The sequence below is a fragment of the Protopterus annectens genome, chromosome 10.part0, assembly GCF_019279795.1.
Source record: "Protopterus annectens isolate FY-2018-M chromosome 10.part0, PAN1.0, whole genome shotgun sequence".
In the NCBI taxonomy this organism is placed as follows: domain Eukaryota; kingdom Metazoa; phylum Chordata; order Ceratodontiformes; family Protopteridae; genus Protopterus; species Protopterus annectens.
In genome coordinates, this window is record NC_056744.1 from 1,478,347,063 (window position 1) to 1,478,360,743 (window position 13,681).

Consider the following 13,681-nt stretch of genomic DNA (forward strand, 5'->3'; position numbering starts at 1 on the left):
AGGAATTGCCACAAGGCTGGGATGTGGATACAATGATGGTAAGGAGGAGGCTTTACATCCTGTGTATCCAAGAGACAAGATGGAAGGGCAGTGCAGCAAAGCCTCTTTTCTTGGGATCCGTAGTCTACTGCTCAGGAGGAGGAGAACAGGCTAGAAATGGTGTTGGAAATGTAGTGAGGGATGTCATCAGAATTAATGACAGACTCATGGCAATCAGACTCTAGTGTGTTGATAGGGCAGTATTCATTATCTCAGCTGTGCACCACAGCAGGGTTGTATTAGTCAGGAAAAGAGTGCATTCAGATAGCAGTTGTAGGACCTACTAGATAAAGCAGGATAACTTGAATTGGTGTTGATAATAGGTGACTTGAATGTACATATCAGGACAGACATAACAGAATATGAGGACTGCCATCAACCTGTGTTCTCAAATCTCGCACCAGTGGGGTGTAACTCAGGAGGTTGCTGCCAATATTGTAATTTGTAGGGAATTGTTTTTCCAAAGGGAATAATAATGCTTTTTTTTTTTTTTTTTTTTTTTTTTGCATTTAGTTTTAGACTATGGCTTTGCACCAATCATTCGTTTGTGTTAGCCCTTCTTGTAATATGTTTACATCATTGTGGGACTCGGTGATTACTCCGAGTTTACAATCATTAGTGATCTTGGTGAGCCAGAGGCCATCTAATTTGGCCTGGACTTCTGAGAAATAGATGCCAAACAGTAAGGGGCCCAGCACAGACCACTGTGGAATTCCACTGGTGACGGGTCTACTGGTCGAGGTGGAGTCACCAATTTTGACAGTGTGTTCTGCCAGTGAGCCAATAGACTACCCATCTAGTAGCATAAGGATTAATCCCCAGCTGTGAGAGTTTCTCAATGATGCTAGAGTGGGGGACTGCATTGAAAGCCTTGGCAAGGGTGTGATAGACTGTGTGCACTGTCTTACCTTCATCCATGGCTTTGGTGACATTCTCAAAGAAGTCTACCAGGTTTAATAAGCATGGTCTACCCTTAACAAAGTCAGACTAGGTTGGGTTCAGAGTTTTGAGATCGCCTATGTCCTTGTTGATAAGGTCCATGATAATCTTTTCCATGACTTTGCAGATGAGGCTTGTTAGACTTATGGGTCTGTAGTTCCCAGGGTCAGTTGATGGCCCCCCTTTGTAAAGGGGAATTACTGTTGCTGTTCGCCATTCTGCAGGAATATAGCCATTTCTCAAGCTATGATTAAAGAGAACACCAAGTGGGTCTGGTAGGTCTTGTTTTAGATTGTTTAGTAAACAGCCTGATATATTATCTGGTCCCATTGAGGCTATGTTTTTGGATTTGGCCAGCACAGAGGTGACCTCTTCTCTAGAGATACTAGACAGAGGACTGGTGTCGGATATGCTTTGGGATATTGTAGGTGGGAACAGGGGGATGAAGTTTGCACTGAATCTGTCAGCTGGTAGGTTGATGATATCTTCCAGTGTAATATGAGTGCTCCCATCTACAACCAGTTTGACACATAGCTAGGCATTCCCTTTTAGACTTCAGACATAGTTAAATAATGCCTTATGATTATCCTTCACAAGGGATGCAATTTTAGTTTTATAATTTGCTTTAGAAGACTTTACAAGATTTCTGATTTTCTTGTTTAGGCTTAGGAGGGAACTCTTCTTTTGCAGAGTGGTATCCCTGTTGCTTTTGGACAGCTATTTCTTCCTCTTGGTATATAATCTATTTATACTTGAAGTCCGCCACAGTGGCTTCTTTTTATGGGAAGACCTGGTTTTAAAATGGAGAGGTACAGAGGAGTCTTGCACAAGGCATTTGTGTACACTTTTGCTTAGTTATTATTGATGTCTGCAGTTTCTGGTAATGAAGCTTTTTATATCATTGTTTAGTAGGTTGTAGTTAGCTTTGGTAAATTCTTTATAATTTTTGTTCCTGTGAGGGTGTCAGTTCCAGTAGTTACTTGAAACGAGACTGATTTGGGGTCTGACTTAAACAGGGAGAGCATCATGCCTGAGGGAATAGAGTGACCCCCCCATGCTGGTGAGTACTATGTCCAGAACATTAGAGCTCTTAGTTGAGGTGCAGAGCATTTTGGTTAATAAAGTCCAGGAGCTTCTGGATGAGTGTGTTTTTGGTCATGTATATCCCCCAATCTATGGAAGGATAGTTTAAATCTCCTGTGACTAAGGTGTTGGGCTGTATGGCGAGGGAATCCAGTAAAATCAAGGTAGGCAGTGTGCTTATCCTGGTTCATAGTGGGGATCTATAGCTAGCAATGATATGGTGTGGTACTTTCCCAATAGTTAATTGGACATATAGTAGTTTGAGAGAGTTATGCTTTTTGATAAGTCTCAAAATGTATTTAGTTTTAAGGAATCTGGATACACCTCCACCTTTGGTTCCTTCACAATCATTTAGAGGTCTGAACGTGTTGAAGGCATTGTGGTCTTGCATGGCCAGGGTGCTCTCAGTGGCCTTGAGCCATGTCTTGGTTACTGCACAGACGTCAGCATCTTTCAAGGTGAGGAGCGCTTCCAGGGAGTGCAGTTACATATTTAAACTCCTAGCATTAAGCAGTACGACCCTGAGGTTTTCTCAATTAGATTTTGTTACATTGGAAGATTTGTTGTTTATTCATGGCACTATGGGGGGAGGCAGAGGCCTTTGCCAGTATCCAAAAGCCTAGGGGGAACAGGTGCAGACCATCTCTAGCAAAGCAGTGAGGTCTGTCTACATATCCTCCCAGGCTGATAGATATTGGATCCCCCTGGACTGACACCATTAACTAAGCCAATTGTTGAAGTCAGTTATTTTTTTGTTTATATTGTGGCATCATCCTGAGTGAGGGAAGGCTTAGGGCTAAGGACATATCTGTCTGGTACATATAATCACAGAGTTTTGTCATGTTAACAAATGTAAAAATCAATAAATAAAAAAATATGTCTGTCTTCATATAGTCAAGAGAGGTATGTCGCAACTCATTCACTCCAACATGCACTATGACAGTGTCATAATGGTACTTGTTGCTGAGTGACTTGAATGTGTGATTGGTCAGATCCTGGCAGCAGAACATGATCTTCTCCTTGTCCAGTCTGGTGAGGGGGACATCTGTGTTTGTCACTATGGAGTCACTTATGACCAATACAGTTGATGTGTTTTGCCTTAGGGGCTTATTTTTTGAGACAAGGGTGTGTGTGTTGATATGTGTAGGGCTTCTTTTTGGTTAGTGGTGAGTGTGGGTAGTGCGCATTTGGGAGGTGTAGATCAATATGTATGTATACCTTTAAGAAGATTTCCAGGGGCTTGCACAAGTGTATAAGTATTGAATACATGTGAGCCTTACTACCATTTTGTAGTAAGCTTTTGAAAGCATGCATGTCTGTGCAGTCTGTCAGTTAATCAGTTCATTTATATTTTGCACTGCTGCTATCCATCCTGATGTGTTTCTATGTAATAAAGCATATAAACAAACTACCCCACTTGTACGTCTTCACTTGTAAAATAAGACGAGTGACGTGCCAGAATAGGATCTAGATTCAGGACTGAGAGGCACTCAGTTAATGTTGGAGGTATGTAGAGGAATGGATCATATCTACTGCATATATAACTTACAAAAACAGGTCAGAAATTAATTTCAGGTATCAAAGCTTGCTTAAATGATTTATTATTCTCAGAATATAAAACAAAGCACTCGGAACGCTCTAAATGAATTTCTAGTTAAACCAAATGTCCAAAACTATGACATATTAAGAAAACATCTGAATAACTACAGAAAATGTTTGAAATAATGTCTGAATCTCATAAAATGTATAAATTAAGGGATACTATTAATTAAAGCTATTCAATATATCCGAGGTGCATGAAGTATTTGCAAGTTTGTGTAGTATTACAGTACAGTTATTTTGCACAATACAGCCATTTCCAAGCATATTCTGCAAAGTACAGTATTTCAAAAGTTTATTGTACATCTGAATGTTATTACTGGCTGTGTGTGCATGTTCATATATAATTACAAAGGCCATATTTTCAGTGTGTTTGGGCATAATTTGTTGGCATGGTCGATGGAATCTGAAAACCAGGTCCACTTGTCTTTGATAACAATATTGCAGATAATTGGAGAGTGTTTTAGCAAGAGTAGAATATTTTTATACAAGCTGCATTTTCTGATAAAGATGACCATACAAAGGCATTTATTCTGCTTAATTTAGCTGGTTCAGAAGCCATAGAAAGAGAGTGTTCATTTGTGTTTGCAACTGCAAGAGAGGGGAAAACCATCATATAATAGTACTGACCGAGTCAACGAAAAACCTCAAGTGTTTAAAACATAAATTTAGAGAAATGTGTAACCCCCCCCAAATGAGCATTACAATGGAAAGGCTCTTATTTTACACAAGATATCAAAAGCCGAGTGAAAATTTCTGCATATATAACTGATTTGAGAAACAAAGCTAAAACATACAGATACGGTGATGTAAGGGGTCTATATTATGTTTTTGGAAGACGTGTTCAGTGGAAAAATTAGATGCAGTGGCCATCCAGCGATTTCTGTGTTCGCTATTTATGTGTCGATGAAGATGTGTTCACTGAACAAATCATTCAAAAACATAATATACACCCGATTTAAGGGATGAGCTGATAAAAGACAGACGTGTGTGGTATTAAAGATGATGCTGTAAGAAAGATTTTGCTTTGTGACAGTGATTTAACTTTGAATAAGGCCACTGAGATTTGTCAAATTTGTGAACTTACAGAAAATCACACAAATATGCTTACAAATGAGAAATGCATGCTCCCAGGATCTTCTAAGGCCAATGTTGATAGTATGCAGCATGTGGTTAAAAGAAACAGGTCCAAGCACATAGCAGCAACTGTGAACCCTGCAACACTTACTGGGAAACCCTGTAGCTGTCTAGCAAATTCCAGAATGTGCACAAGGGTGAGTCAGCAAACAAGCATAAGAGTGAGGGCACATGCTCATCTAACCTTATAGTCAGTTGTCGTAATTGTGGTGGAAATCATGTATGTAAAGATAAATGTGTTTAGCTTTTGGTCAGCAATGCCATGCATGTAAAAAGTAATTTCAAAGATTTTGTAAATCAAAAGGGGTTCATTCTTTTATTAAATTAGAACATTCCAAAAGACAAGTTGATCAATTAGAAAGCTATGACCCTACTTTTTATGTTGATTGTATATCAGTGCTTGATGAAACAGACAATGCAGTAAACTTATGGGCAAAGAATGAAGTATTTTGCACTGTTCGGATAAATGGAAGACATAGAGCTCAAAGCTGACACAGGTTGAAAGTGCAATGTTATGTTAGCAGAAACATCTGCTAGAGTATGTGCTGGTGAGAAGCTTGATTTGGAAAACGGTGCAAAACTTGTTCCTTAAGGTGGTTAAGAAATTCATACTGAAGGCTCAGTAGTGCTTTCATGTTACTCTGCTAGGGACAGCTATGACTTGCCATTTTATGTGGTCAAGAGGCACATACAGTCATTATTAGGCCTCAGAAACAGTTTGAAAATGGGACTGCTTTCATTTAACAAGGAGCTCCACCATGTTAGCTTGAAAGGCCACTGTTTCAATTTTGCCCAGTCTATTTTCTCTACCTATACTGATCTTTTTGAAGACAAACTAGGCAAACTCTTTGTTGTGTACTCCATGAAGTTAGACCCAGAGGTCAGACCATCCCAGAAAATTCCAGTAACTATGCAGAACAGAGTCAAAGCTGAGCTAGATAAAATGGTACAGTAAGGTGTAATTTGTCAAGTTAAGGAACCGACTGAATGGGTATCTTCCATGGTCATAGCTCATAAGAAAAGCTCAGATAATATCAGAATATGTAAAGCTCAGATAATATCAGCATATGTATTGATCCACAAGATTTGAACAACGCACTAAAAAGACCTCATCATCCAATGCTTACAGTTGAAGAAGTCACTGCTCTTATGCCAAATGGCACTATTTTTTTCTGTCTTAGATGCAAAGAGTTAATTTTTGGCAAATTTTGCTAGACCAAATATCCTCATTGCTAACCACTTTCAGTACTCCATTTGGCAGGTACAGATTTTTGACAATGGCATTTGATATAAATTCTGCCAGTGAAGTCTTCCAGGGTGCAATGGAGCAAATTTTTTTCTGGCTATCCATGTAGATTGGTAGATGATAATCTAATAGGAGGTAATGGTGAAGCTGAGCATGACAGAAACTTCAAGAAAGTTCTGGAAAGGGCATGTGAAGTGAATCTTAAGCTGAATCCTCAGAAGTGCAAATTCAGGCTATGAGAAGTTATTTATGTCAGTCATTTATTTACTAGTTCAGCTTACGACCAGATCCTTGCAAGTAAACAGCAATTTTCGAGATGCCAGCTCCAGACAATGTTCAGGCCATGCAACATTTTCTTTACATGGTTAATTACTTTGGCAAGTTCATTCCAGATATGAGCCAACTTTCAGCACCACAGAGAGTTGGCATGTATCTTGGCCATGGTTAGAACAATACCAGAGAACATTTGATATCCTGAAATAGAGCATCACTAGTCCACCAAACTCTCAGATACTAAGATGTCCACAAACCAGTTACTCATTCTTCTGATGCTTCTAAGTTTGGTCTTGGTGCAGTCATTATTCAAGAGGGTAGACCAGCAACCTATGCATCCAGAACTCTTACCCAAACTGAAATGCAGTATGTTCAGATAGAGAAAGAATTCTTGGCAATTGTGTTTGCATGTTCAACGTTCCATGATTATATTTATGGTAGACCTATCCAGACTGAAACATATCATGTACCTTTAGGCACTAATTTTGAGAAAGCCTATGCATACAGCTCCTGCCAGATTGCAACGCATGATATTGAAATTGCAAAAGTATAACTTCACTCTTGTCTAGACAAAATGCAAACTTCTTTATCTTGCTGATACTTTATCCAGATCACCCAGAATTACCACTGAACAGCATAAAAATGAGAAACTTGATTTTGAACTCATAGAAGTGAGAAATCTTTCTTTGACACATCTTGATGAGTTCAGAAGTCATACAGTCACAGATCCAGTTCTTCAGAAGCTCAACCACTTTATCAGTCGAGAATGGCCATCAAAGCAATCTTGCTTACCAGTTGACCTGCAACTATATTTTCCTTACAGAGATGAGATTTTGTCTGACAATGGTATTATCATGAAAGGTTCTAAAGTTATTGTTCCAAAATCCTTGCAACAAGAGTATTTTACTATTTTGCAGTGTGGCCACCCAGGAGCAGACTCTACCAAAAAAAAAATGCAAGAGGACTAGTATTTTGGCCTTCTGTTTTACAAAACATTGAGAGAGTACTTTAATCTTATTCTGTATGTAATAGTACTAAGCCGCATCAACAGAAAGAACCACTTCAGCTACACAAGATTCCTGAACTACCTTGGTTGACAGTAGCTACAGACATTTCTGAGTGGAATGGTCAACAATACTTGGTGTTAGTAGACTCTTACTCAAATTGGTTTGAGATTCACCTACTTCCTAATCTAGTGTCCAGTACTGTAATTTTATGATGGAAGTGTCATTTTGCAGTCCATGGTAGTCTGCACAAAGTTATTTTTGACAATGGTACACAGTTTACAAGCCAACATTTCAAAAGATTTGCTAAAGAGTGGGACTTTACTCATGCTACAAATAGCCCTGAGCATCCATAGTCAAATTGTTTGGCAGAACATGCAGTTCAAAGTGCAAAATAATTATTGAGAAGTCAAAATGAGACAATAGTGATGTTTCTTTGAATCTCTTGAACCTCAGATATGTTTCTCATGATAAACATCTTGGATTACCTGCACAGAGACTTATGTCAAGACATGTCAGAACCACACTACCAATCAGTAGCAATTTATTGGTTCCATGTGTCAAGAACAATAGGTCAGTGAATGCCCATCTGCTGTAGAAGTACTTATCCATTAAGTCCTATTATGATAAGACCATCAAGCTCCTCAATCCATTATGAGAAGGAGTGATAGTGAGGACGCAGACATCCAAAGGTTTTGATCGGATTGGAGTTGGGAAGAGTATATGTGCAGAGCCAATTGTCTGTATTGGAATCACAAAGAGCAGAATTTAGGCATATTCAAAAACATTTAACCCTGGTGTCTGAGCCAGTATTGCAGTAGCATACCTGCGAGTAAGACTCTTTATCTCAGAGTGAGTTATCCAGAATTCCAGTTCCAGAAGACATTCCAGTAAATATCCCTGTTACTGAGAAGAATCCCAAAACTCCAGAATCTATTTGTTCACCATTGACTGTCCCTGTTGCTAAACCCAGTTCTGATTGGTATATCACTAGATCAGGTTGCAGTTCTAGGCAATGTTTCAGATATATGGCAACTTGGACATAAGCGTTGTGTTTATTTCTTATTGTCTGTACAATTGCATGTTTCTTTTTTCAAATGTCATTACATCATGGGCAATTCATTAAAGAGGGAGGATGTAGATTAAGATGAGCAACAAGAGGTCTATGTTCTTTTGGTTGGCTTTTAATGAGTACTTCCAAATATGTGGGTTTGTGTCATGACCCTATTTTGTGTGAGAGGTGAGGTTTGCATGAGAGATGAAGCATGTGAGCTGACAACCTGTTTGATGTCTAGTTTGTTTTTAGATGAGAAAATTCACTCCAGTTCCATAGTGTATTTACATCTCTCACATAGAGTATTAGTTTGCTTTAGAAGTAAATGGTTGTCAGTATACATGAAACAATTGCTACATTGCCTCAAGATGCCCATATCAATTAGGCTGGCAGGAGAAATGATGGGAAGCTGCTTGTCCATTGTGGCAGAATTTTTCTGAATGTGGTATTTGAGAAGGAAGTGGGTTAGCTGGACTTAGGACTTTGGCTTAACTAGTGGGCTGGTTTGACTTGGAGTAGGAAAGGTAGTGGGTTTATAGTAGGTTGTGGATGATAAGTATGAGAACACTGCTTAGAGTGCAAGTGAGTTGCCCTTTGCTCAATATGGAAGCTTGAGGGGTTCGACTGGAAGATATCTAAGGAAAAGTGATGTTTCCAGGTATTTGTATCTATTCACGGTACTGCTAAACCCTGTTGCAATGTGCAGAGCAATGAGCAAATGTGAGGCTTTTATACAGGCAAATTTAAACATTTTTAACGTAACTACCAAAGGGAAAGCCCTAAACTGAAACTTTCATCAGCAATCCCCAACTCAGATGGGTCTTCAGCTACACAATTCTGCCACAAGGGTGTAGGGAGGCCCTATTAGTGTAAGATGGCTGGTTTAAGAGCACAGTGATACCAAACAGTTTAGATTCAGCAGGTCTGACTCTAGCCTATGCTATATAAGGCAATGGACACAATTTCAAAGTACAGAGTAAAAAGCAGCCACAAACAGCTAAAATGAATGAGTAATTCAATTAATTACAGTTATCAAAGTACAGTGCTGGCTTAAGATATATTTATTTTTCAGGTTCCTTCAGTGGATGTCTGGATTTTGGTGCAGATGCACTCCAGACCTTTGACTAAAGTTGCCAAATGTTGAGCAGTTCTGGTAAACTAAGCATAAACGCATGCAAAAGTGAGGCTTATATACAGGCAAATTTAACACAACTACCAATAGGAACGCCCCAAACTGAGCCTTTCTCTAGCAGTCCCCAACTCAGATGGCTCCTGAGCTACAAACGTCTGCCATAAGGGTGCAGGAATGCCATCTTAACATAAGGTGGCTAGTTTATGAGCATAAGGATATCAAAAAGTCTAGATTCAGCATATCTGAATCTAGCCTATGTTATGTAAAGCAAGGAAAACCAATTTTTAGTTGGGAAGGAATAGGGGAGAGTTACTTAAGGGTCAAAGTGAGAGTGCTTAGTAATGTACTGCTAGATGATCTGCAGTGGTACTACCCTCTATGCACAAACTGGCAGCTCTTTGAGCAGCTGTGAACAGTGGGAGACTATGGAGAGTGTTTCCTACAGAAGATTTTAAACTGGACAGGTTTGCTTAAATGCAAGCATAGAGAATTGCATTACACAAGGCTTTTATATTACCAGGATGAAAGACTTTTACAAAGTTAAACCTTCAGGCCAATCAGATAAATGCTTTACAACAGAGGTCAGAATTCCTGTAATATCAGGAGTCCTTGAAAAAAGTTCATAAGCCCTAAGAAATGCTCACAACACACAAAAACTTTGCAAAACTTAGAAATATCTTGCAGGCTCAGGAGAACTTTGGCAAACTCAGACAGCTTCTGTTGTATCAGAGTCATAAGGATATTTTAGAATACTGTTAAAACAACCTAAGAGCAGTATAGTAACAAACAGATGGAACTTCTTTAACAAGTGCAGGCTGAAAAACAATGATAAAATCAACAAACTCAATAAATGCAGCACAAAAACAGTTACAGCAAGAGCAAAAAAAAAAAAAATACTTATATCAGCTTTGTAGGTCCAGATGGTTTTAGAAGCAATCCAAGTCTTGTAGTCACAAGTGTCCAAGCCAGGCACAAGGAAGCTCTGAATAAAATATCAGTTTTAATCCTGTTTTCTTGTTTTTAATAAGACTGCAAAGTGATTTTTAATATGATCTTACATTAAAATATATGACAGCAGTCTATTTTAGCAATTTGTATGCCAATATTGTTTCTGTACAACTAGTTTTGCATATATATATATATATATATATATATATATATATATATATATATATATATATAAGATATGTATATATATATATATGTGTGTGTGTGTGTGTGTATGTGTGTGTGTGTACACATATAAAAATAATTATATATATATTTATAGAGATTCACTTCATAATCTCGAAATACTAAAACATTGAATTTCAGTATCTCGAAACTATGAAACCGAATCCACAAAACACAGAAACTACAAAACCTGAGCCCAAAACCGGGAAATTCGAAACACAGAACAAACCGCATACACTACACCATACAGACACCACAACACCCACAACACAACATAAACAAACAAAAACTGCACAAATACACAACTCATACACACATAAGCTTGCCCCCCCTGCACCCCCCTACACCCCCTACTTATATATACTAACTCCGAGATCGCACAAACAGGAAACAAAAGCAAACACACACGCACTTTCTCCAGTCCCTGACACACACATCAAACATATCAGCACACTCAAACACACTCTAAATCCCACTCAAATCCCTTACAAAACATTCACTCACCTGATAAAACACCTAGATCCACACATGGCACTGCGCACCATAAACACACAATTCTGGACATCACGTAGTGTAAGGCCATAACTGCAAATTTAAGATATTCTAATTCATGATTATGAACTTTCACTATTTTAAACATTTGGGTTTATAGTCTCGAGATACTGAAATTCAACATTTCAGTATTTCGAGATTCTAAATGGCTATATATATATATATATATATATATATATATATATATATATATATGTATATATGTAAAATAGTCAATGAAATTTTTTATAGAGGAAATGTAGTTTTCCAGCTTTGAGTATTACACACTTTCCTTAGGGATAAAAAAGCTAAAAAAGAGAAAAGAAGTTGTATAGGAATGGGAATGACATCAATTTATTAAAATAAACTAGACTGTTGTCATAATGTCTAATGGTAGAACCATACAACACTGACCACTGCTTCAAAACAGTATTGTGGCTTGTGCTGCATTATGGGTGTCACACAACATAGGTCATGTGAGCACTGAGCATATGTGCCACAGGCTTACAGTTATATTTCTTTATGATTACAGTAGATGTGCCTGACGTTGAGAGAAAGCAAAAAGTAAAGTTTTCCCAGTTAGAGAATGACATCCTGCCTATGACTTGTAAGAATGATCAGTGGGAGTTCCAGAAAGTTAGAGCAAAATAGCTCTTTCAGGAATGTGTTTGGTGAGACCTTTTACAGCCAAAATAGAAACCATTAACAGGTTTGGAGTTGGGTCACCAAAGTGACAGCATAGGCACACTAAAAAGCAACCTGCCTGGCACAGCACTGTAGGGCTGCAAATGGTGGTCCCTTTGTAAAGTCACCATTAACATACTTGGAGGAGTTCCTAGCACCTCTTCTGTGGGACCTAGACAGCTCACACATCCATGGTATGATACTATACCTAAGAGATGAACAACATGGAGCACCTGAAATACTGCATAACAATGCCACAGGTGGATATGTCATGACATCTGGGGCAATCTATACTGCCTGCCTGATCAAAGGTAATGCAAACAACAAGCAGGGTTTTGTTTTTGTTATAGGCATTTCAGGGCTATAACTACAATATCATTCTGTCCATGATATGTTTAGTTTAGATTTTTTATATAGCCCTTTGTTATAGAGGTTTACCTATACTGAGCTGCAGGGGTTGGTAAGTAATCTTCTCCCTCACATAATTCATTGGAAAGAATCTCCATGGATCCTTTAATCTAGTCCCATACCCATGAAACATGTGTAAAAGCATAGTGGTATATATCCTACACATCCATAACATCCATTTCAAATAAATAGAGGTAAATTTAACTACTGGGATCTGACATCACATATGATCATAATAATGTACTAAAATTGCCTACACAAGTGCCTGATTTTCAAAGGTATATACAGAATCACATATTACACTGTAAATAAGATGGGTCCTAGTCTTTACATCAAAAATACATTAAATCGAAATGTACTACAGTAAACTCACTTTCGCAAAAGTGCATTTTAGTGAAAATGCACTTTCACAAAAAAATAAAGAAAAAAGACAACAGGCAGTTTGTGTGTAGGTTTACTGTTGATTGTACAGCTAAGCAAACTGTTGCTTTGATCGGGGTACAGCAGGGATAAGGGAATATTCCCAGCCCCCCTGCATAAATGTGAGCAGTGATTTATTTTTGTAGGTTTTTTGTGTTTTTTTTTTTTTTTTATTCTTTTCCGCGAAAAATGCATTTTCACTGGGATGCACTCTCGCGAAAGTGAGTTTGTTGTAGTACATTTTGATTTAACATACTTTCGCTGTAGCAACATAGATCCAAATAAGACACCTGCTAGACATGCATGTTTTCATTTTGTCTGTTATGAAGGTGTGTTGAGGTATAACACAGAAATACATTAGTCAGTATACTGACACTTGCTGCCTTCATGTATGCATCATTTCAGTAGCCCACAATGACCATAACAGAGAGGCATAAACTTGCTCAATAAGAAAATGGGTATGGTAGGAGTGTATGTACTGTAGTGTGCAGCCACAAGCAATGCACATCTTCCACAGGGACTGTCAGGAATGGTGTGTCTGAAAGCAAGCAACAGACGCACATCATAGTAAGCATCAAATAACACGCAGGTATCATATCATAAGGTGCTGTGCAGTGGGATGTTCATATTCCCCACTAAACATGTGGCAATGTTATGTAAAAAGTACCCTCCTGACTACAAGCTAAAGTGCAGAGGAACCCAGAAAAGCAAAGGAACGTGTGGGTAAGAGGGATGATAGCGTGTCATATCTGTATATGTGAGTTATTACATGTATTTTGAGTACATGGTAGACATCATACCACATAATATGGTGCACACACACACATTGCATGGGACAGTGTTCTAAACACATGATATAGTCAACGTAGTGATGCATTGCCAAAAACACAGATAAAATGTATTAAACATTACTTACGTTCATGTTGCAAGGCAGCATTAGTATTTTTTCACATATTTGT